This window comes from Polypterus senegalus, chromosome 18, assembly GCF_016835505.1.
Source record: "Polypterus senegalus isolate Bchr_013 chromosome 18, ASM1683550v1, whole genome shotgun sequence".
NCBI lineage: Eukaryota > Metazoa > Chordata > Cladistia > Polypteriformes > Polypteridae > Polypterus > Polypterus senegalus.
In genome coordinates, this window is record NC_053171.1 from 67,772,822 (window position 1) to 67,793,933 (window position 21,112).

The 21,112-nt window shown below is 40.7% G+C and overlaps 2 protein-coding genes across 3 annotated transcripts in view; one reads left to right on the forward strand and one right to left on the reverse strand.

Moving 5' to 3' along the window:
* LOC120518456 (muscarinic acetylcholine receptor M5-like) overlaps positions 1–18,962 on the reverse strand; it is an 89,534-nt gene extending 70,572 nt beyond the window's left edge. The window contains exon 1 of the mRNA XM_039741249.1: positions 18,108–18,962. The gene's annotated coding sequence lies outside the window, so the exon portion shown is untranslated. The remainder of the gene's footprint in view (positions 1–18,107) is intronic.
* The window catches only part of aven (apoptosis, caspase activation inhibitor), a 296,150-nt gene that overhangs the window by 60,663 nt on the left and 214,375 nt on the right, over positions 1–21,112 (forward strand). The window lies entirely within an intron of this gene.

A 21,112-nucleotide genomic window follows, 5' to 3' on the forward strand; every position in this document is an offset into this window, starting at 1 on the left:
TTGACTTGAAGATAGCAGATTACACAACTAGGAACTTGTACACTTGTTAAGCATGCCAGCCTTGGATCCTCTTGATAAACATCTTGTAAACATTTGATAGAGTTGTGGCTTTTTAAAAGGTTTGCATTGTGTTCATTATATGTCTGTCAAAAAGTCCAAGCTTTTGTAAGAAACAAGTACTACATAATTAAAATGGTAATCCATATTTATAATTACACCTCAAACTGGTACCCTGGAAAAAAAAACTACCAATATAATAAATAATAATCTTTGAACAGCAAAAAAGCTGTAGTGAAATTAATGATTAAAAATGATTAAAACCTATAAGTGCATGTGCATTTCCATTTAAACCGTGTTTAACTGCCAATATCAGTTAATCGAATCAATGTGCAAGAATATTTTTTGTTAGGCAAATGATCAGAAATATCTTTAATTAAACCTTGTTTCAAATAAGGACATTACAGAAGAAATTAAACAATTTGCAATTATGAGAAGGTTTAAATTTTTTTTTATTGTCGTATTATCTGCTGTATGATAAAACACTATGATCTGTGTGTGTCCAGTCTGATTGCTCAGTTTGACATTGGCGACACGATGAAAGTGGAAGTGCGAGCGTGAGATACACAAGGAAAAGTATAAAAGCGGATGGGAACGGAGAAAGGCACCTCGAACATTATGACAGGGTCTGAGAAGCAGGCTTTATGGGAACAAACCTGAGAGTGGGAACTCTAGTGAAGAGACGTTCACACACGCAAATACTGAGGAAAAGCGTGGAAGAGACACACAGGGCAAGAGATCGCAAATATTTTTAAGTGATTCTACTACCTGTCTATGACAGATAGAGTGGCTAGTGGCTAAATATTTCTGTCTGTTTTATCAGGTAAAAAGTATGCATTCTAAGGAAATTTTATTTATTTTAGCACTGTTATTGTCATTAAGCTATTAGCTGACAGATAATCATGGTTTCAGTTTTCGGAAAAATCTGACATATTGGAAATGATGGGGCTGCTGCACAACAGACTTCAGGCTCTGTCTATAAAATCATTTCAATTTGCCATTCTCTCATTCTAAAATGGCTTGCCTGAATTTGTTACCAGCAATGTGCTTATTGTGCAGACCTCTTTTGAAGACCTTGTCGAATGACCCAGCACCTCTCCTGCTTCATGCCGACTTGCATATTCATGCTTTCTGTGATTTCTTTTCATTCTGCTTAGACTTACCTTGTGCTTTTTTGCGTTCCCCCAGAGATATAAAAGCTCTGATTTGTTATGTTAATTTACTTCATTTGCTGTTGGCAGTGAACACCTTTTCTAATTAATCCTATAACCCCACAATGGTAATTATTTACTGTCGTACCCTTCTGTACTGTACTCGGTGTGGCTCGCAATTTCCTTTAAGCCATAAATTAAAAACGTCTGCGTGGTTAATTGCAGTGCGCCATCAAACATCCCGCTTCATGCTAACCTTTTGTGTGTTCATTGCTGCCTTCTTGGATGGCCTCTTCATGTGTGCTTGATGTTTTGTGGTGGTGGGTGTTGCTGTAGATGTTTCATTTTATTATCTTTTTACATTGTTCATTTTTTATTGTCAAGGATATCAAATAATTCAGAATTTATTAGCAGTTAAATGGTGTTATACTATGAACTTTGTACTTTCAAGCAGCAAAACTAGTTTGCGTCGTGTCACTTGCTTCACTTTTTGCACTAGATGTTCCAAACGTTTGGTGTTCTGTGTAGAAAGATCAATGGATGAGAAGGGCACTATATGAAAGAGTGAATCGATTATACTTTCTACAGAAGCTCAAGAAATGTTATAACAAACAATAACAACAACAATAACCCCCTTGAACACACACAAGAATTATTGGCTAAAGATGAGCAAGAAACCCCACTGTGGCAGTATAAAGGCATGGTGCAGTAGGCATGAAGGAGGCCCCGTAGTGTTTCTTCACACACTTGCTGAATAATTCGTTGGCTGTCCTCAATGCAGTTTTGTTAAAAAGAGGATGTGCTGCCTGGTTTATAATTGTATTTATATTTTGCCATCATGACTCTGTCTTTCAATACTCAATCCTGTAAATTTAAAAATGGCAGCCTTTCCTGTTAAGCCCCTTTGATAAACCAAGTCTTGATTCCTTGAATCCCTTCTAGCAACACTGGCTGTATGTTGGTTGTGATATAGCAAACAGTATGAGGTGTAGTTTTGTGGCACATATCAGTTTCCTCCATATGAGAAAAAGAACATTTGACTTCCATGAGTTACCCAGGCATTGTTTCTAATCGGGCATCTCCCTGTGGGATGATAATTCTTGCTGTAAACCTAAGAATTAATCACGACAGTAAAGTCAGCTTTACATAGTACAATGGGAAGGAATAGGCTTTGTGGGTAGAGATCCATAAACAATATGAAACCACCATGGTGTTGACATCTCCTTGTTGTTTGTGATTGTGTGAGTTCAGACTCTTCTGGCAGGCTCTTCGGCCATCTTGCTGAGTGTAACTCTGCAAGAAGTAACTATTTACGGGTCCCGCGAGGCTACAGGCAGACCCCGGTTTACATATGAGATAGGGACTGTGGGTTTGTATAGAGACATTCTTGAAGGGTGAAGACAAAAGGTTAAGATGAGCTCTTCTGCACAGCACTGCCCATGCTATCACAGCAGGAAGGCATCCATCAAAACGTCTGATGTACTGACAAGAGACAACTTCCTGCTATGTGTGTAACTTTACAAGCAGGCTTGCAATTGAGAATGAATGGGGGCATCAATGGGCAGTTCATCACCAGCCCACCTCACAATCACCTCCACTACAGTATGCTGCCTGCAGCGTCCGCCCACTGAGAACGAACATGGTGCGGCCAGAGGCGGGTAGTGAATCACCCCCATTCAATAGGCAACCATCCGATGCACACCACATTGCTACCCCCCGCCGCCCTGTTCACCCTCAATGGCCTCCGTTCAGCCACAACCAAAGCACGTTCCACAAACACCTCTCTAGTAATAAGCCATAAAAACAGTAAATCAATTATTCTTCCTCCTCCTCCCCTCCACCGAGTGTCACCCTCTGCCTCCCAACTCTGACTCATCCATTTGTGTCAGCAGGCTTCCTTTTATGCCGGACCCAGGAATGCTTCCGGGGTCATTCCATTTCTGCTAGAAAACACTTTCGGGCCTTAGAAAAAATAGGATGGTCATCCCCTGACAGCGCCCCCTCTTGATCCCAAGGGATCTTGACAGGGCTGCCCTTCCGGATTCCATCTCCCAAGCACCTTTATGAGTGTCCCAACTAGGTTCCCATACGACGACCACTGCCACCTGGCGTATGGGGATGAAACCAGTTCCAACTCTCAGCTTCTTCTGGTCCATCCAACATACTACTATATTAGTCTGGCCATGTGTAAATGTATTTCCTCGTCCAGCTGACCACACAGACACTATATATATATATATATATATATATATATATATATATATATATATATATATATATGCAGAGAATTTTGTATGGTAAAATATTTGTTATGATTGACTGCTTAGTGACCTTATGACCTGTGGATGGACACTGGTGAATGTGCCAATGGCTCTGTAACATTAGCCAGAAGTAAGGTCAGTGGTGATGCAGTATGTCTGATGTCTTTAATCCTATTTGCCTTTATGTGCATACATGACTTAAATATAAGGCATCTGGGTGCTGCTAATAATTTGTGCCTCTTTCACCACCATCAGCCGGGCTTAAGTCTTTTAACCTGAGCAGGTGCCATTCCAGGATGTTAAGGATCCAATAAGGATGGACACCACTGTACCCCTATGGAGGTTCATTTTAACTGATTTAAAAATGTGAACTGTCCTCAGATATCTGGATAAGTATAGATGTTGCTAAGTCTTTTTGACAAGAGGTGCAAAGTGTTGTGCCCACTTCAGTCAGTGAGTTCTGGTTGTTCTAAGAAATTTGAAGTCACTGAACCTCTCAGCAGCTTCCCCTCTGATGAAGAAATCAGTTTGCCTGTCTTCTGCTTTCTTTCTGCCTCTGACCAGCACCATGATTTTGCTGACATCAAGTGTGAGATTGTTGACCTGGCACCACTGAACCAGCATAATTTCCTGTCTATAAACTGGTAAGAAAGACAGACGTTTTGAGGTCAGGTAGTTGTGCTTACTAATTGTGGCACTGAAGAGCTTTTGATTAGTAGAAATTTTACTGTACCCTGTACATGAGCCAATAAGGACCCTGTAAGCCTGTCCACCTCTCACTCCCAGGATTCATTATGCTACGTGCAGTTTTATCATCCCCATTTGACAGAATCGCCTATTTGCATAACTGTGAAGGATATGAAGTGTGGTGTACAACAGAAGAACTTTATGTAACTCTGTCTTACCATTCCAAGTCTTATGATCAATTTGTATTCATTTTAATTATAGTTAATTATATAATTGCCTTTTCATTAAAAAGAATCCAAATGTGTCAGGCTGCTACAGACATTTTGCCTTCATTAGCTGTTGGAAATCATTTACAGGATTTTGATTGACAGCAAAGCAGTCTTCCTGGTCGATATCTTTACTTTGTGTCAAAATAGCATTAGAAAGAAGAAAAGTGCAATTGCTGGTTGGCAACAATCATGCAAGGTAATAATAAGATGGTGGAGCAATTAATTGATCAGTGAAATTTTTAGATTGCTTTGCTTATCAACAAATTGTTTTTGCAGGAAAGCCCCACAGCGTTTCATGAATTTGTTCCACAAAAATGCTTAAGTTTTGGGGTTTCTGTTACAGCAAGATAGATTTATTTAAATTTGTTGCATTTTGTATATTCAGTGGATATCAAAATGAAAAAATGTTTTGACACAGAACTGGGTGAGCGTTGTATGATTATACAAAAGCAATTTTATTTTGTAGAATTTTTTTTTTTATATTGTGATGAGTATTGTTCACATAATGCATCTAGAAATTAAAATCCGCTCCCAGTGATTCTTTAACATATAGTCATAGGAATATTGGAAATTTGACAAACGTGAGGAGACCATTCAGTCCATCAAGCATGTTTTTTACGCTATGTGATACCTTGGCATCTTCCGTCTCCTGTGATATTGATAGTCACAACTGAGAATGGACTTGGACAAGAAGGACACAAAAAACAAGGTAATTGCAAAAGTGCGTCAAGCATTTTATGCCAAGCAAAGTGTCTGTAGTACAGTGCAGACAAATCTGCAAATAAATAATTCAAAAAAACAAGTGCATGTGAAGGTTAAAACAATCAATAAATAAGTTCCATAAATAGGTTAAATTCCAAGAGTAGAGCACAGTCAGAATCGTCTTTTCTTTTCCTTTCTCACAGCAAAGGGCATCTTTCTTACATTTGTCTCCCCTGGTAACCCTTTGGGTCTTCTCAGTAGGGCTGGTATACTGGCAGACACTGTCAGCCATTCTATTGCTGTACCCACCGGGATGCTTTGAGTACGACTCCATTGTCCCACCACCATCCTCAGGCATCTGTAGGATGATCCTAGGATTTCTCAGCTGCTTCTGCTCCTACCAGTGCTTAACAGGAACGTCCCACCCCTGAAACACCATTCCTCGCATTGCCTGCGGGGCTTCCCAACCTCCTTGCCTCCACTTCACCACAGTGGCTGGATTACATGATTCTTTCCTTTCTCTTGGTCTTTTCCCATTTTTTCTCCCTCTCTGTCCTACTCCAATTCTTTTTATACTTTGTGAATGTAGTTGCTGTCCTTTACGACATGCAGAGCGTCACTGAGGAATGGCTATGCTGATGATCTAGCAATCAGCCAATTTCCTCATTGAACATTCTGTGACCACACAGCATTCCACTAGCACGCACCCACACAGCCATTGTTATATTAAAAAAAAAAAAATCACTCACCACCATGGACCTTGACATGTTGTATAACAAGCTGTTCCAATATCTCAACCTATAAGAAGCATCTAGATATCAAGGTTTCTCCTTCAAAGACTACCAGTATCTAATGTCGTGTACGTAGCAACATATTTGTGTGAGAGTTTTCAGTTAAGGAAGACAGAAGTTGTGAGTTGGTATGGCAGTTACTCACAAATCATGATAGTGGAGAGTACCACCATGTTGTCTATTGATTAGCTCCTGCAAGGAAGGAGGTAACTAGACTTGATACTCGTAATAACAGTAGGTCCCTATAAACGTACAATAAATCTTTATTCCATCATGGATGGACTTCCTTGTGCCTTCCTGATCACTGCCTGCTGTGCTTTTGGCAGTCGTAAGAGTGGTGTCCAGTCAGAACAACAAAAAGGTGACAGTCATAATTAAATATATGACTTTGGACCATGGGAGGAGACCCATGCAGACACTGGAAGAACATGCCAACTCCACACAGGGAGGACCTGAGACATGAACTGTACCACCGTACCACCCAGCTTTGAATGTGTATGTAAAGAAAGTGGAAATAGTTTCTCACTGAGGGTTTTTCTTTGTGTGTTTAGTGATGCAAGGCCAAGATCACAGGAGGCTATCCATCTTTTGTGACTTGTCAGCAGAGGGGTTAGGACACAATGTTTGTAAAGAAGAAAAAGAATGAAGAAATGTGGCTGTTATGTTATGGGGGCTTAATACGCTGCAGAACTGTGTGTGGATGGTATGACATTAAAACCACTTGATTACATCTGGCTTCACAGAAGAGCGATGTTGGCTACAAGGTCACCTGCATAAGGTTGTTGTGTTCAAAACTTCTATTATCAAAGAAATAGATCTCTGGAGGTGTGTGATGGCTCAGAGGAACAGCCACTGTCTGTGGTTTAGAGAACACTTGTCTGAAGGGACTTTACACCTGCAACATTTAAGTGAATGGCCAATACCTTAATATGCTCTATAAATTGCTTGTGTTTGAGATGCGAGGATAAAAAACATTTGTTGATAAATATTAAATGTATGTAAAGTTGTGTTTGTTTATTGAATGCAATTGTTTCAACTATTATGTATGTCTGTTGATAAATGGATTGGAAAGTTGATGGGTTATTATACTTGAGTATGTTTGTGTTGTACAGTTTATGTGCCACGTATGGTACTTGTGTTGATCATGATGGCGAACAGGTTGAGACATTCCTGTTAATCATATTGCACATATGAAGTATGTTTTGTGAATAAATTGTTTCCGCCATTCAAATGTTAACATAATACATGACTCACCCTGATTACAGTTATATGTATAAAAAAAATTCAGGGCTAATACTAAAAGTCCTAGAGAGCTGACTGAAGCATGGCTATCAAATGAAAACGCCGTTATATATATATGAAAAAGTTTGGGAACCCCTCTTAATTCTTTGGATTTTTGTTTATCATTGGCTTTTAATATATGACATGCCTTATGGAAACAGTAGTATTTCAGCGGAGATATTAAGTTTATTGGATTAACAGAAAATATGCAATATTCATCATGACAAAATTAGACAGTTGCATAAATTTGGGCACCCCAACAGAGATATTACATCAATACTTAGTTGAGCCTACTTTTGCAAATATAACAGCCTCTAGATGCCGCCTATAGCCTTTGATGAGCGTCTGGATTCTGCATGAAGGTATTTTAGACCATTCTTCTATACAAAATCTCTCCAGTTCAATTTGATGGCTGCTGAGCATGATGATATTCAAGTCAAGGGACTGTGACGGCCATTCCAGAACATTGTACTTCTTCCTCTGCATGAATGCTTTTGTAGATTTCGAACTGTGTTTTGGGTCATTGTCTTGTTGGACTATCCAACCCCTGCGTAACTTCAACTTTGTGACTGATGCTTGAACATTATTCTGAAGAATGTGTTGATATTGGGTTGAATTCATCTGATCCTCGACTTTAACAATGGCCCCAGTCCCTGAACTAGCCACACAGCCCCACAGCATGATGGAACCTCCACCAAATTTGACAGTAGGTAGCAGGTGTTTTTCTTGGAATGCGGTGTTCTTCTTCCGCCATGCAAAGCGCTTTTTGTTTTGACCTATTAACTCAATTTTTGTCTCATCAGTCCAAAGCACTTTGTTTCAAAATGAATCTGGCTTGTCTAAATGAGCATTGGCTTACAACAAGCAACTCTGTTTGTGGCGTGAGTGCAGAAAAGGCTTCGTTCTCATCACACTGCCTTATAGATGTTCTTTGTGCAAATTGTGCTGAATTGTAGATCGATGTACAAATACACCATCTGCATTAAGATGTTCTTGCAGGCCTTTGGAGGTGATCTGTGGATTGTCTGTAACCATTCTCACAATCCTGCACATATGCTGCTCCTGTATTTTTCTTGGCCTGCCAGACCTGCTGGGCTTAACAGCAACTGTGCCTGTGGCCTTCCATTTCCTGATTACATTCCTTACAGTTGAAACTGACAGTTTAAACCTCTGACATAGCTTTTTGTAGCCTTCGTCTAAAACAGGGGTGTCGAACTCTGGGCCTGGAGGGCCGCAGTGGCTGCAGGTTTTCATTCTAACCCTTTTCCTAATCAGTGACCAGTTTCCACTGCTAATTAAATTTGTTTTCCCTTCATTTTAATAGCCCTGTTTTTAAGGATTCATGCCTCTTAATGTATTCCTTTCTTCATTAAATGACAGCCAAACAGAAATGAGATCTGAAACACGACAACAGATGACCAGCTAAACTGGGACTGCAAACTCCAGCCAATTTCAAGCTCCAACCAGTTTCTTAATGAGAAGCTGATTCTTGCTGTTAATTTAACCTGTTATTTAATTCTGTGATCTGTTGCTGCTCTCATTCTGCCACAGCAGACATTTCCAAAACTTGTTGATTTTTCTGTTTTTTCTAAGAACATCATCAAAATGTTTTGGTGACTTGAGAGATAAGCCTTACTGAGACCTTCACCTTTCTTTATTTTCAAATATTGTGTTATGGGTACAATTGAGCTGGTCATGTGGCAGCTTGTTTTGTGTCTCACTATTATTTGGCTGCTAATTAAGGAAAAAGAAAATACTAAAGGGTCTGAGTCAAATTATTTAAAATTTAGGCTAAAGAAAATAATTAGCAGCAAAAACTTGTCACTAATTAAGAAGATGGTTAGAATGAAAACCTGCAGCCACTGCGGCCCTCCAGGCCTGGAGTTCGACACCCGTGCTCTAAACCATGATATTGAACAATCTTTGTTTTCAGATCTTTTGAGAGTTGCTTTGAGGATCCCATTATGTCACTCTTCAGAGGAGAGTCAAAGGGATGCACATCTTGCAATTGACCACCTTAAATACCTTTTCTCATGATTGGACACACTTGTCTATGAAGTTCAAGGCTTAACGAGCTAATCCAACCAATTTGGTGTTGCAAGTAATCAGTATTGAGCAGTTACATCAATCAGCAAAATTACAAGGGGACCACATTTTTGCACAACCGGTTTTTAACATTTGATTTAATTTCATACAACTAAATACTGCTTCACTAAAAATCTTTGTTCAGAAAACACCCCAGTACTCAGACATACCACTATCTTTTTTGTTGAAAGTAGAGTAAATTATTATGCAGGCTGAGAGGGGTTCCCAAACTTTTTCATATGACTGTATACTGTGTCAGTGTGTATATATATACTAGGAAAATACCCGTGCTTCGCAGCGGCGAAGTACTGCATTAAAATTTTTATTAAAAAGAAAATGTAACCCTTTTAAACCGAGGGAAAATATACCAATAATTATTTGTTAAGGATCTCTTTGTATACCATGTTGTCAGTTCGGCCCTCTGGTTGTAACATGACCAAGCTGTGCGCTGAGCTTACTCTTGAGCATGCAACTTAGAGTTGGCCATGTGAACAGTAATCTTGTCTCAAATCTCACAGCTTGGATTGCTGCTGTCATATTCGGTTTGAGTTTCATGGTTTGTTTCAATTATGACAGTATTTGCAGGATTTGTTGTATTGAAGTGACATTCAGCATCTGTCAAGCGCTGTAAGCACACAACCGGTTTCAGCGATAAAATCACATCCAGCTTTTGAAAGTTTAAATATTCATAAACATCAAAGTGTCCACTACTGAAATTGTCACCTGTGAATCTAAGATGTTTAAGAGGCATTGGCGGTTGTCGAAAGGTGTAAAATATTTGGCCATTTCGGTACACTTGAAAGCGACAACCGAACAATTCATCAACTCACATGCAGAACCATAGGTGAAGGGCTTAAGCATTTCGCTCTTATAGTGCTCCTGTGTAGTATAATTATCTCCTGTACTTTCATCAGTCCGCATCTTGAACCTGTCCCAGTCATTCAATACATAAGACACAATGTTCCTCTGGATATCAAGACTGAGCCTGATATGGCCGTGCAATATGTAACAAAGAGAATGGAAAAGGTCGGTGGTATCTCCGGGCATGGAAACCACTCGGTAAGTGATAGTTCTTTGATCGATGGTGATCATCTCGATAGACATGGTAATGGGGGTTGGAATGATAAAGGAAATGGGTACCTGAGCAATGTAAAGTAAGTGTAAAATACCTACACAATAACTATAATTGTAATAAACAAACAATAAAACAGCGGAGAAGCCGTGGATTAAACAAAAAGGCTGTAGTTATCAGTAGGGAGACGTGAATCCCGTGGCGAAGCAAGGAAGGGAATGTAGAGACTGGAGCGACGGATGGCCTTATATAGGCAGGCAGCCAACAACGTGGGAGGCGTTGGGATGGGGGACCCAATGCCGCCTCACACGGTGACCGAGCTGCAGGCTATGGACGATATATGTACGTAAGTAGGATTCAGTTAGCGTTGGGAACCCGTGTACCAAATTTCTTGAAGATGGGCCCATAAGTAACAAAGACTTTTGAAAAAATTAATATGGCGGCCGACAGTGGCATCATACCACCGAAATAAGTATGTACATTGGTTTTGGTTAGCTCAGGGAAGCCACCTACCAAATTTCGAGAAGATGGGGCCATAAATAAGAAAGTTCAACATGGCGGACGTTGTTGACCGTTATGACCATTACGCACAGATTTTCGAAATGAAACCTGCTTAACTTTTGTAAGTAAGCTGTAAGGAATGGGCCTGCCAAATTTCAGCCTTCTACCTACACGGGAAGTTGGAGAATTAGTGACGTTGGAAAGTTCAATATGGCGGCCGTCAGTGGCGTCATACCATCGAAATAAGTAAGTACATCGGTTTCGGTTAGCGCAGGGAAGCTGCCTAGCAAATTTCGTGAAGATGGGGCCATAAATAAGAAAGTTCAACATGGTGGATGTTGTCGACCGTTATCGACCGTTATGACCGTTACGTGTAGAATTTCGAAATGAAACCTGCTTAACTTTTGTAAGCTGTAAGGAATAAGCCAGCCAAATTTCAGCTTTCTACCTACATGGGAAGTTGGAGAATTAGTGATGAGTCAGTGAGGGCTTTGCCTTTTATTATTATAGATATATATATATATATATATATATATATATATATATATATATATATATATATATATATATATATACACACAGGTGCTATGGTTTGCTGCCCTTCCTTATAATGAGAGAATGAGGACAATTAAGGTTGGGGAATGATTAAAACCATTCTGCCCTCCTAATAGAGAGCAGCACACTTTCCCAGGATTAACAGGTCTGATATTGAATTGGAGAGATGGCTAGCCCCAAAATGCGGGCCCTGTAAGCCGCTGAGCTTCTCATGACCCTGTAAGTTTATATATTTATAGGAAGTCCATCCTTAAAGGCATACAGATTTGTTATTTGTTTCTAGGTTAATAGGGTCAATATTGTCATGTATACAGTGAAAGTCTTACTTGCCTTTGCCGAGTGATATGCAGTCTGCTGTCACTCTCCAGTGCCAGGATTAGAGAACCTAAGATGAGGTTTAAAGTTTCCCATATGAGTCAGAACTTGGGTGAGTTAGGGCTTGAGTGATTTGGAGGGAGAGGTCAGGATTGTTTGAAGAGATGCACATGGGTAAGCCAGCTTCTGTGAAATTCAAGGCCTCAGAGTTACTCTATGATTGGCTGCAAGGTTTTATTTTCTTTTAACTGTTTTTGCTTCTTTGCATTTCTCTGTTTGTTCAGTCCTCCCTTAAAGTTAATTATGTAATAAATGATCAGTTTTATATACATGTATATTGCCATGCTTGTTGCCAGTCTGGATAAGAGTTTTTCTCCAATAGCATCCTATGTCTTTTGTTACAGTTTACATACACAGATATGCAGGTAGATAGGGCTGTTGTTGTCCCAGGTGGAAAATGTAGGTTTTTAGAGAAGCTCAAGAAATATTATAACAAACAGCAGCAACAACCCCCTTAAACACACAAAAGATTTATAACAGACTTGGCTAAAGGTAAGAGAGCAGTTGCAGTGAGTGAGGTGTTACAAAGACATTTTGTAATGGGGTGAAGCAATTTAGATTAGAGGTATATTATAAGGTAAGTAAGTTTACAGCACTCTGTTGTTGTAATCTGATTAATAGCCATATAAGAAAAAAAATAATAATTGGAAAAGCAATTGCCACATCTCTGTCAATATTAGACAGTGAACCTTGAGGGAGTCAGAAGTCAGCAGTACACCTGTAATCGTATCGACTGCTTGCTCTAGTGACTTAGAGTGCGGAGTAGCTGAAGTGTAGTTTTTATAGACTTGCATTGGCGCCAGTCTGGTGTCATTGATTTTGCAGTGTGGTTTGTTTCTATGTGTGTTTTTTTTCTTACTTTCTTTTTCTTTTTGCTTGTTTGTACCAGGTTATGTACAGGCAATATGGTTGCACAGTGGTCATCCTGGCTGTGTTTCAGATTCAACAAAGCTTATCTTCTGGCCCTGCCACTCTCTGCCTGCAATGGCTTTCTCTGTGTGCTCCAGTCGGGTGAACTGATGACTCTCAATTAGCCTGATGTGAGTGAGGCTGTGTGGAATTGGCCTCACATCCTGGGTTGGTTCCTGTGTTATATGCAGTGGTACCAGTACAGCCACAACTCTTTAATAAGCGGAGTGCCCAAATGTGAAGTGACTTTTACTGCAGCACACAGAATTCATAAAATCTATATTTTGCTGGTCAAAATACAGTATATGTGCAGTGTATGTGTAACATATACAGTGGCGGGCAAAAATATTTAATCTCCTTGAAAGTCCTCATAATTTTCTGCATGACAAAAGATTTCTGCACATATTTATCCATTCAGTATTTTTAATGTGAACTCTTGTGCTGTAATAATACATTTCCAATATCCAAATAAACTATTTTCAGTAGATATTTAACTGAAGAAGAAAAACTCTACAGTTAGTGTGTTCATAAGTATTTAAACCTTGTGCTTTGGAAGCTCCATGTTTACACAAAGGACAAAAAAATCACAAACAACAAAAAGGTGACAGTCATGTTTATGCAAAATTAGATACTACTTTTGAGTCCTTTAGGTCTAGGTATAAAATGCACCCTTTCTAAGGACCATAGTCTTTGTTGGACAATCACTGGAAAAATGAGGACAAAGGATCCATTCTGCTAATGTGAGAAACAAAGTCATTGAAATGCACGTCAGGAAATTGTTACAAAACATTTTGAAGAGTATGAATGTCCCATTGTGCACTGTTGGGTCCATCATTAGAAAGTGGAAGGTTCATCACAGCACCCAGACTCCTACTAGAACAGGCTGTCTCTCCAAACTAAACATCAGAGTGAGGCAAATAAAAATCTAACTGTCACTCTCAGAAGTTCTTTGGCTGAAATTGGAATGACGGTACAAGGGACCAAAATTTCAAGAGGTCTCCATAAAACAGGCCTCTACGGGAAGGCAGCAGGAAAGAAGTCATTCCATAAGAAGGTCCACATAGACGCATGTATGGCATTTGCTACAAAGCATAAGAAAGACTCACTTAAGATGTGGGGGAAGATGTGATGTTCAAATGAGGCCAAAACAGAACCTTATTGCCAGACATCAAAGTGGTATGTGTGGCATATAACTATCACTTCCCATGCCTTACGAAACACCATACCTATGGTGAAATATGGTGGTGGCAGCATCACACTATGCAAATGTTTTCCATGTGCTGGGGCGGGGAATCTTGTCAGAGTTGAAGGGGCAATGGATGGACACAAATACCACACAATATTGCAGCAGAACTTGTTCTAGTCTGCTATGAACCTACAGCGCAAGAGAACACTCAATCTTTCAACATGACATAAGGCCAGAGCAACATTGGCATGGCCCAGATACGGAAAGGTGGATGTTTTGGAATGGCCAAGTCATGGCCCTAATCTTAACCCTATGGAGAATATGTGGCACTGTTTGAAAACTACTGTCCAGAGGCACCATCCCACCAACCTAGAGGATCTCTAGAAATTCTTTCAAGAAGAATGGAGAAGAATCACAATATGCAACTGGGACATGCTAATCTCAAAAGAATTAAGGCTGTTATTGCAGCAATAAAGGGCTCTCGACAAACCATTCATGTGTAGGCTTGAATACTTAGGCAAACATGAACTTTAGAGGTTTTCTTCTTCAGCTAAATATCTACAGAAAATGGTTTATGTTGACTTTGGAAATGTATTGTTGCAGGATAAGACTTCACATTCAAAATATTTAATGGATAAATATGTGTACAAGTCTTTCAAGGGGATTGAATGCTTTTGCACACCACTGTATGTAGGTGTTGTAAAGGATGACCGGGCTCAAAAGGCAGGTGACAGTGTGCACAGGGTATTGTCTCCCCTAATCACTATATGGCAACCCCACAGGGCATCATGGGAATTGGTATACACAAGCAGTTTCATCTTTATTTTCTTTGCTAGCTATTTAAGATGGGTTGACATCTAAGTAATGAACATGGATCTTAGCATTTTCCGCTGTAAAGTTAGCAGCGCACCAACTATTGTCCATCCTCTAGTTACTCTCTGTTGGACGTATTCAGTATTAAGATATGTAGTTCACCATCCACTGGAATATGTTGTGTAATGGATGTAGTAGTAAAATGTATTGCATTTTTCATTCCAACAGATGGTGCATCACAAACAATATCACTGCTCTTTCAAATCCCAAACCAAATGCCATATTACAGTGAGAGATACGGCAACTGGATGAACACAGAGGTACTTTAATTTAGGTGGATTACCTGACTTCTGCCAGTTCCACTCTGTTAGAAGTTTTCAGCATTTAACATTTGCTGTGCATAATCCTATTAGAATTGTCAGAGATGGCTGGGGGGGCGACCCGGCTGGGACGCCTAGGAGGACTGGAGGAGGGCTTACACCTTCCCCAGACCATGTGGGGGCGACTGCCCTGGTGCATTTGGGGGCCATGGGTACAGAGCTTTGAAGCTCAACCCTCTAGGGGCCCATGGTCACCGCCAGGGGGCATCCCTAGGCCTTTGGAGCCCTGAACCTCAGCACTTCTGCCTCACCTGGAAGTGCTGGGGGGAAGAGGAGCAGGGACATTCCGAGTGCTTCTGGGGATGCAGCCGGCACTTCCGCCACACTGGAGTGTGACAGTGGAAGATTGCCAGAACACACCTGGAGCATATCCGGGGAAATATAAAAGGGAAGAGAGAAGGCACTATTGTGTGTTGGCCAGGACTTTGAGGGACTTTTGGGGATTGTGAGCACTGTAAATGTTGTAAATATACGTGTTGTGGGTGACATGAACGTGTCTGCCTGTCTGTGTTCTGGCCAGCCTCTACAGAATGTAGTAATGCATGTAGTTATACAATGTATTGCATTTTTCATTAAAACAGAGGGTACATCACAGATATTGCACTGCTTTTATGAATTACATACCAAATGGCATATAACAGAGACATAGCAACCAGATAGAAAAACACGTGTGTCCTTTTATTAAAGATATACTAGGGGGCTTTGCTCACCAACCCCCCGGCCTGCACTACGCACCAGCCGCTTTGCGTCTTAGCTGCTCTCATATGTGGATTTCACTTTCACCAAATAACAAATCTTTTAATTCTCGTGGATACGCCTCTTCATTGGGAAGAAACACTACTTTTCCCTGTTGGCAACATGAATTAGATGATCTACAAGTCTCCAACTTAAACTTTAAATCCGAACAATATATTCGATCTCTTTTCGCTGTTCCGTTATTTCACTGATTAATAATTTCCATGTGTTTGCCCTAATGTGATCTTTACTATAATTTTTTTGAGACTTTCGAATGTTAGTACTTTCATTATCTCTAACCTGCTCTGCATGTGTATCGCGCCAACGCTTTTGAATTCTTTACGACGTTCTACTTCGTCATCTACTCTTTGTCTTTTATTTATGGCCCCAGGCATGGTTAAATCTCTTGGCAAAAAGTCTCGTCTCATGGAACATAAAAGTATCTCTCTGAAAAAGTCTCGTCTTGTCCCAGGCTAAAAATTCTCATCTCATCCCAGGTTTTTTTTTATTATAATAGAGAGATATATATATATATCTAGAAAAGTATTCAGACCCTTCATGTCTTACACATTTTGTTTTGTTTGTTTATGTTTGAGTGTGTGTGTGTATATACACGTATATACAGTAGATACACACACTCAAGTATAACAGTGATTGCAACTAGCTGGAGACAGACACAGAGACAGTCTTTTTATTATTATGGATAAGCAGATTTCTGTCAACCCAGCAGTTACTCTCTGTTGAGAGTACTCTCTGTTACTATCTATCTGTCAGCATTAACAGGCGCACACACAGATACTTGTCCTTTTGTTAAGGTGAAGAGTACACATGAAGTTCTCGCTTGCATTTGCTGCTCACTAGCTCTCCAGCACCTTGATTAGTGAGTAGCACGCTACCTTCTATCTTTCTTACCTCAAACATTGTGCAATCTGGGTTAATTCTGAAGAAGTCCACCTGCTGACTGAAAAACAATTTCACCCTTACTTTTAACAAAATCAAGGATCTGATCATAGACCGCAGAAGGCAGACCGCTGTGCCATTGACAGCAAAGGGGATTCTGTTTGCAGCTTTAAATTTCTTGGAATGAGCATAACTGACAGCCTGAAGTGGGCACAACACATTTTGGGTCTTGTCGAGAAAGCTCATCTCCACTTGATCAGATTCCAGTACTAATTAAACGCTTGAATGCTCTAATTTGTAATAACGTGTTAATATTCTTAAGCCATAATAATATGTTGACATGGCTTGGCAGCCCCTCTTGCTACACGCCTCTTCCTTTCACAGCTTGGCTTTTCTTATTTGGATGACACAGTCATTCAAAACTCCCCTTCTTCATGTCCTTTTTCACCTTTCTGCTGGCACTACCCTGTTTTTAGCAGTAATTCTCCTTCGGATCAGGCATTCTCATTCCATATTGTGTTACATCTGCAGAAGTTCTCTGTCTCTCCTCATTTATCTTTGAGATCTTGTACTTAAACGCAATGTCGTCATTTGAAACACTATCAAGAGCATTTCATTTTAGCCAGGTAGGAACAAGGCTTATGGGAGGCAGCCTCAGTGACCCAGAGCCGGTGGTGGAAAAGAAAAATTGAAGTTGTGGGTGAGCAGAGGAAAGCTAGGATCCCAGTGTGGCAGGAGTCAGGTTTTTGGGTCACTGGAAGGCAGCGTCGTTTCTCTTCTCCCGCTGATGCTGATCTTAATTTCACCTGCGGCCAAATTCGAGAAGTTGAAGCTGCCTGACACAAATCTCTGTATATTAACGTAGGCGTTCATGCCTGGCCAGTTTATGCCCATACTTTGTGACTCCCCTGTTACTGTATATTATTATTTTGGATTACATTCAAGCTTTTCCATCTGATGGCAAAAGAAAAAAAAAATTAAAGACGTGTGTCATGGATTTTTTTGTAGCTGACGATGGGTGCCTGGCAAAGCCGCTGTTCCTGATAGCTATAGAAAACTGAACATGAGCTACAGATTGATTTCTTTGTTCCTTTTCTTATCTGGTTGGACATCTTTTTGTTTGGAAATCATTATTTAAAAGGGAGTGAAGTGTTAGCCCTCGGCATTCATAAAGGACAAAAGCAGACTTTTCAAGCTCATTGTGATTGTGAATGGTTTTCTGGTGCTCTGCTCCACTCACATACTTGTGTCTTTTGGAATCACGCTTAAAGATCAGTAGGGAAGGAGCTCTGGTTGTGTTCTTTTATTTTCTTTGTTTTTCTGGCACCTTCATGTGGTCAGGTTCGGCTAATTAAATTCAAAGCATGCATGGTTTAAAAAACAAATAACATACTTACAGCTGGTGAAATGCTGCGATGTGGCTGTCCTTGTGAGAGACGTCTGCACGGCGGCACACAGACCCCTTTGACATCTGTTTTATGTGGATGTCCACAGGAAAAGAAAGAAAAGAAAATCCAAAAGCAAGTTTGCTTTCAGTGTCTGTGGAGTTTATGGCTCTTTAGTTAGACCTTTTCTTGAAGTCACTCCAGGGTGTAAGGTGAGCCAAGAGGCAATGCCTAATTTTCTCCCGTTTCCACAGTGGTTTTCCTCTTTGTGACCGGCATAGAAAAACTACAAGATAAGCGTTCCAAGTTGCTTTGAAATGCCCTTAGACTTGTGCCCGTGCATGGGATGCCTTACAGGTTCCTGATAGGGTCTTGCTAGCAGAGCTTTTCCATCCTCTTCCTCAGTGTAGTCGTCACTCCGGCACAGGCACTGCATGGTGGATTGAAGTGAACTTTCTTCGCATTTGTTCAGGGGCAGGCTGGCTGCAGATGGTTAGCAAGCTCCTTGTCTCCTTGCGATGCTGCTGGCAGACACAGATGCAACACTTGCACGCAAGAGGGAGAAATTCCCATAGGGCTGAATGGCTCATCAGGTTTCAGGGCAGTGAGCTTGCAACGCATTAAAGGGTAGGAGTGAAGGAAAAAAAAAGGAAAGAAAACCTGAAGCAGAGAGGAGGGGGCCAAAGTGCGGCATCTCAGAACCTGCTGATAGGAGCTGCTTAAAGTAAGCGCTGAAGTGACACCATGACGCTTTTCATACATATTCAGCCCTTTAATTACAGCCATGTGACAGGCAGCAGGGTCCGGTAAAGACAAAGAGGGACAGATGATAAGACAACTCCTCACTGGCACACCGCTGTTTGAACAGCTTTAGGTAAGCAGTCCATATCGGAGACATCTGATGTTGCTTTTGTGTCGCCTGTTCATTTATGTCTAGCTCTTTGTGCTCTCGAACATCGGAGCAGTAGTTTCAGCTGGCAGCCGCAGATAAGGGTCCACAGGCGTGCCGAGACCAGATCTGCCTTTTAATGGAGAAACAAATTTCAAGCAAATGCTGATGGTTTTGCTGAGCTACTCAAATGGGACTTAGGCAGGGAGTTCTTTTTTAATATGTGCATAAAAAAATAATAAAATTAATGGCATTCAGAAACACTTTGAATATTCAGAGGCAAAAAAATGAAGGTGGTCTAAAAATATAATTAACAGAACACACTCAAGCCCACCAAGTTGAATTCAGGGTCATGGTGTGGGTTGCTTGAACCTCCTCTGGCAGCACTTTGGCACCAGTACACGGTGACACAGGCACTCAGAGGGGCACTCACTCACTCCCAGTTTGGAATCTCTGAAAACCTGCCACACTGGTCTTCCGGTTTTGAACCCAGGGAGTTGGATTCATGAAGCATCAGAACCAACCACTGCACCATGATGCTTCTCCATAATACTTTTAAGCTTTTTATATCCTCTTTTTCATATAATTTTTAAAAGGAATTGCTGCTGGTTGTATATGCTGTGCCTTATAGTCTGGAGCCAAATGAATGCTCTGCCAGGATGTTAGGGAGCCAGTGAGGATGGAGCAGTCTGAGCTTTCCTCTGACATCTAAGGTGTTGATGAGCCTTCATGACAATTGCTGAAATATGGGCTTTTATATATTATAAATATGAAAGACAGGGTAAAATAAAGATTAGGGGTACCTCAACGGCAAACCCTATATAATTGTAGGAGAAAAATTAACTTTGACAAAAGGAGTTTTCCGAATGAAATTTGTCTTTGCTGGCGCAGGTGTGTTGACTGCTGTGTGGCAGCAGTTGTATTCTGTCTAAAACTTCCTAGGCAGAAGTGTTTAGTCCAAGTCTCTGAAGCCAGAAGTGACATCATGGCTTCTCGTGCCGACGATCTTGAGGTCTGAGGAAAGGCAGTAAACCACAGTGTCAGCCCGTGGTTTGAGGTTGTGGTCTGTAGGGGGCTTTGCAGGACCCTAAATCCCAGACACAACCACAGTGCCACAAGTGCCAGAATGAAATAAAAGATGTATTAAACACAAATACCTTAAAAAGGCATCTTTTATATTCATTATACATAACACCATCAACTCTTCTCCCTTCTAATAATAATAATACATTTTGTTTATATAGCACCTTTCCCATGCTCAAGACACCACAGAGTTTAAGAAAGAATGGCAGGGTATACAGTATATAGCATTGTACTAAACCAGATAAATAAATAAAGAACAGTAAGATAGTAAATTCAGAGAAAAGCCTAACAGACAACATAATTGATGGTCTAGCACACACACACACAGGTTACATGAGCATCTTGACAGAGAGGTAAACTGAGAGAAGGGTAATAAAGTCAAGTAGAGCTAAAAGCCTTCCTGAACAGATGAGTTTTGAGCTATTTTTGAAAAGAATTCATGGAGTCAGCTTACCTGATTAATCTCGATATGTCATTCCCGAGTCTGGGCGCTATGGAGCTGAAGGCCCTGTCACCCATGGAGTGTAGATTAGTGTGGGGCACAACAAGATTATCAGAATCAGAGGACCTTAGTGGGCAAACAGGCACATAGTGATATAGAAGGTCACTGATGTAGTTTGGTGCAAGGTCATTTAAGGCTTTGTAGGTTATTAGTAGGATTTTATATTTGATTCTGTAAGACACAGGGAGCCAGTGAAGGTGAAGCAGGATGGGTGTTATGTGCTCACTGCTGCTGGTTTGAGTAAGGACTCTTGCAGCCGAGTTTTGAATAAGCTGGAGCTGTGATAGAAGATTAGAAGGGCACCTGCCAGCGAGTTACAATAATCGATGCGGGATGTGATAAAAGCATGGACAAGTTTCTCAGTACTAGAAAAGGAGAGGAAGGAGCGAACACGGGATATGTTACGGAGGTGAAAGTAAGAAAGCTTCTTAATGTGATTTATGTGGGTGGAATAAGAAAGGGAGGAATCAAAAATGACACCAAGATTCTTTGCAGTAGAGGCAGGTCTGATGAGATCACTGCCAAGATGAGCTGGGAAGGAGC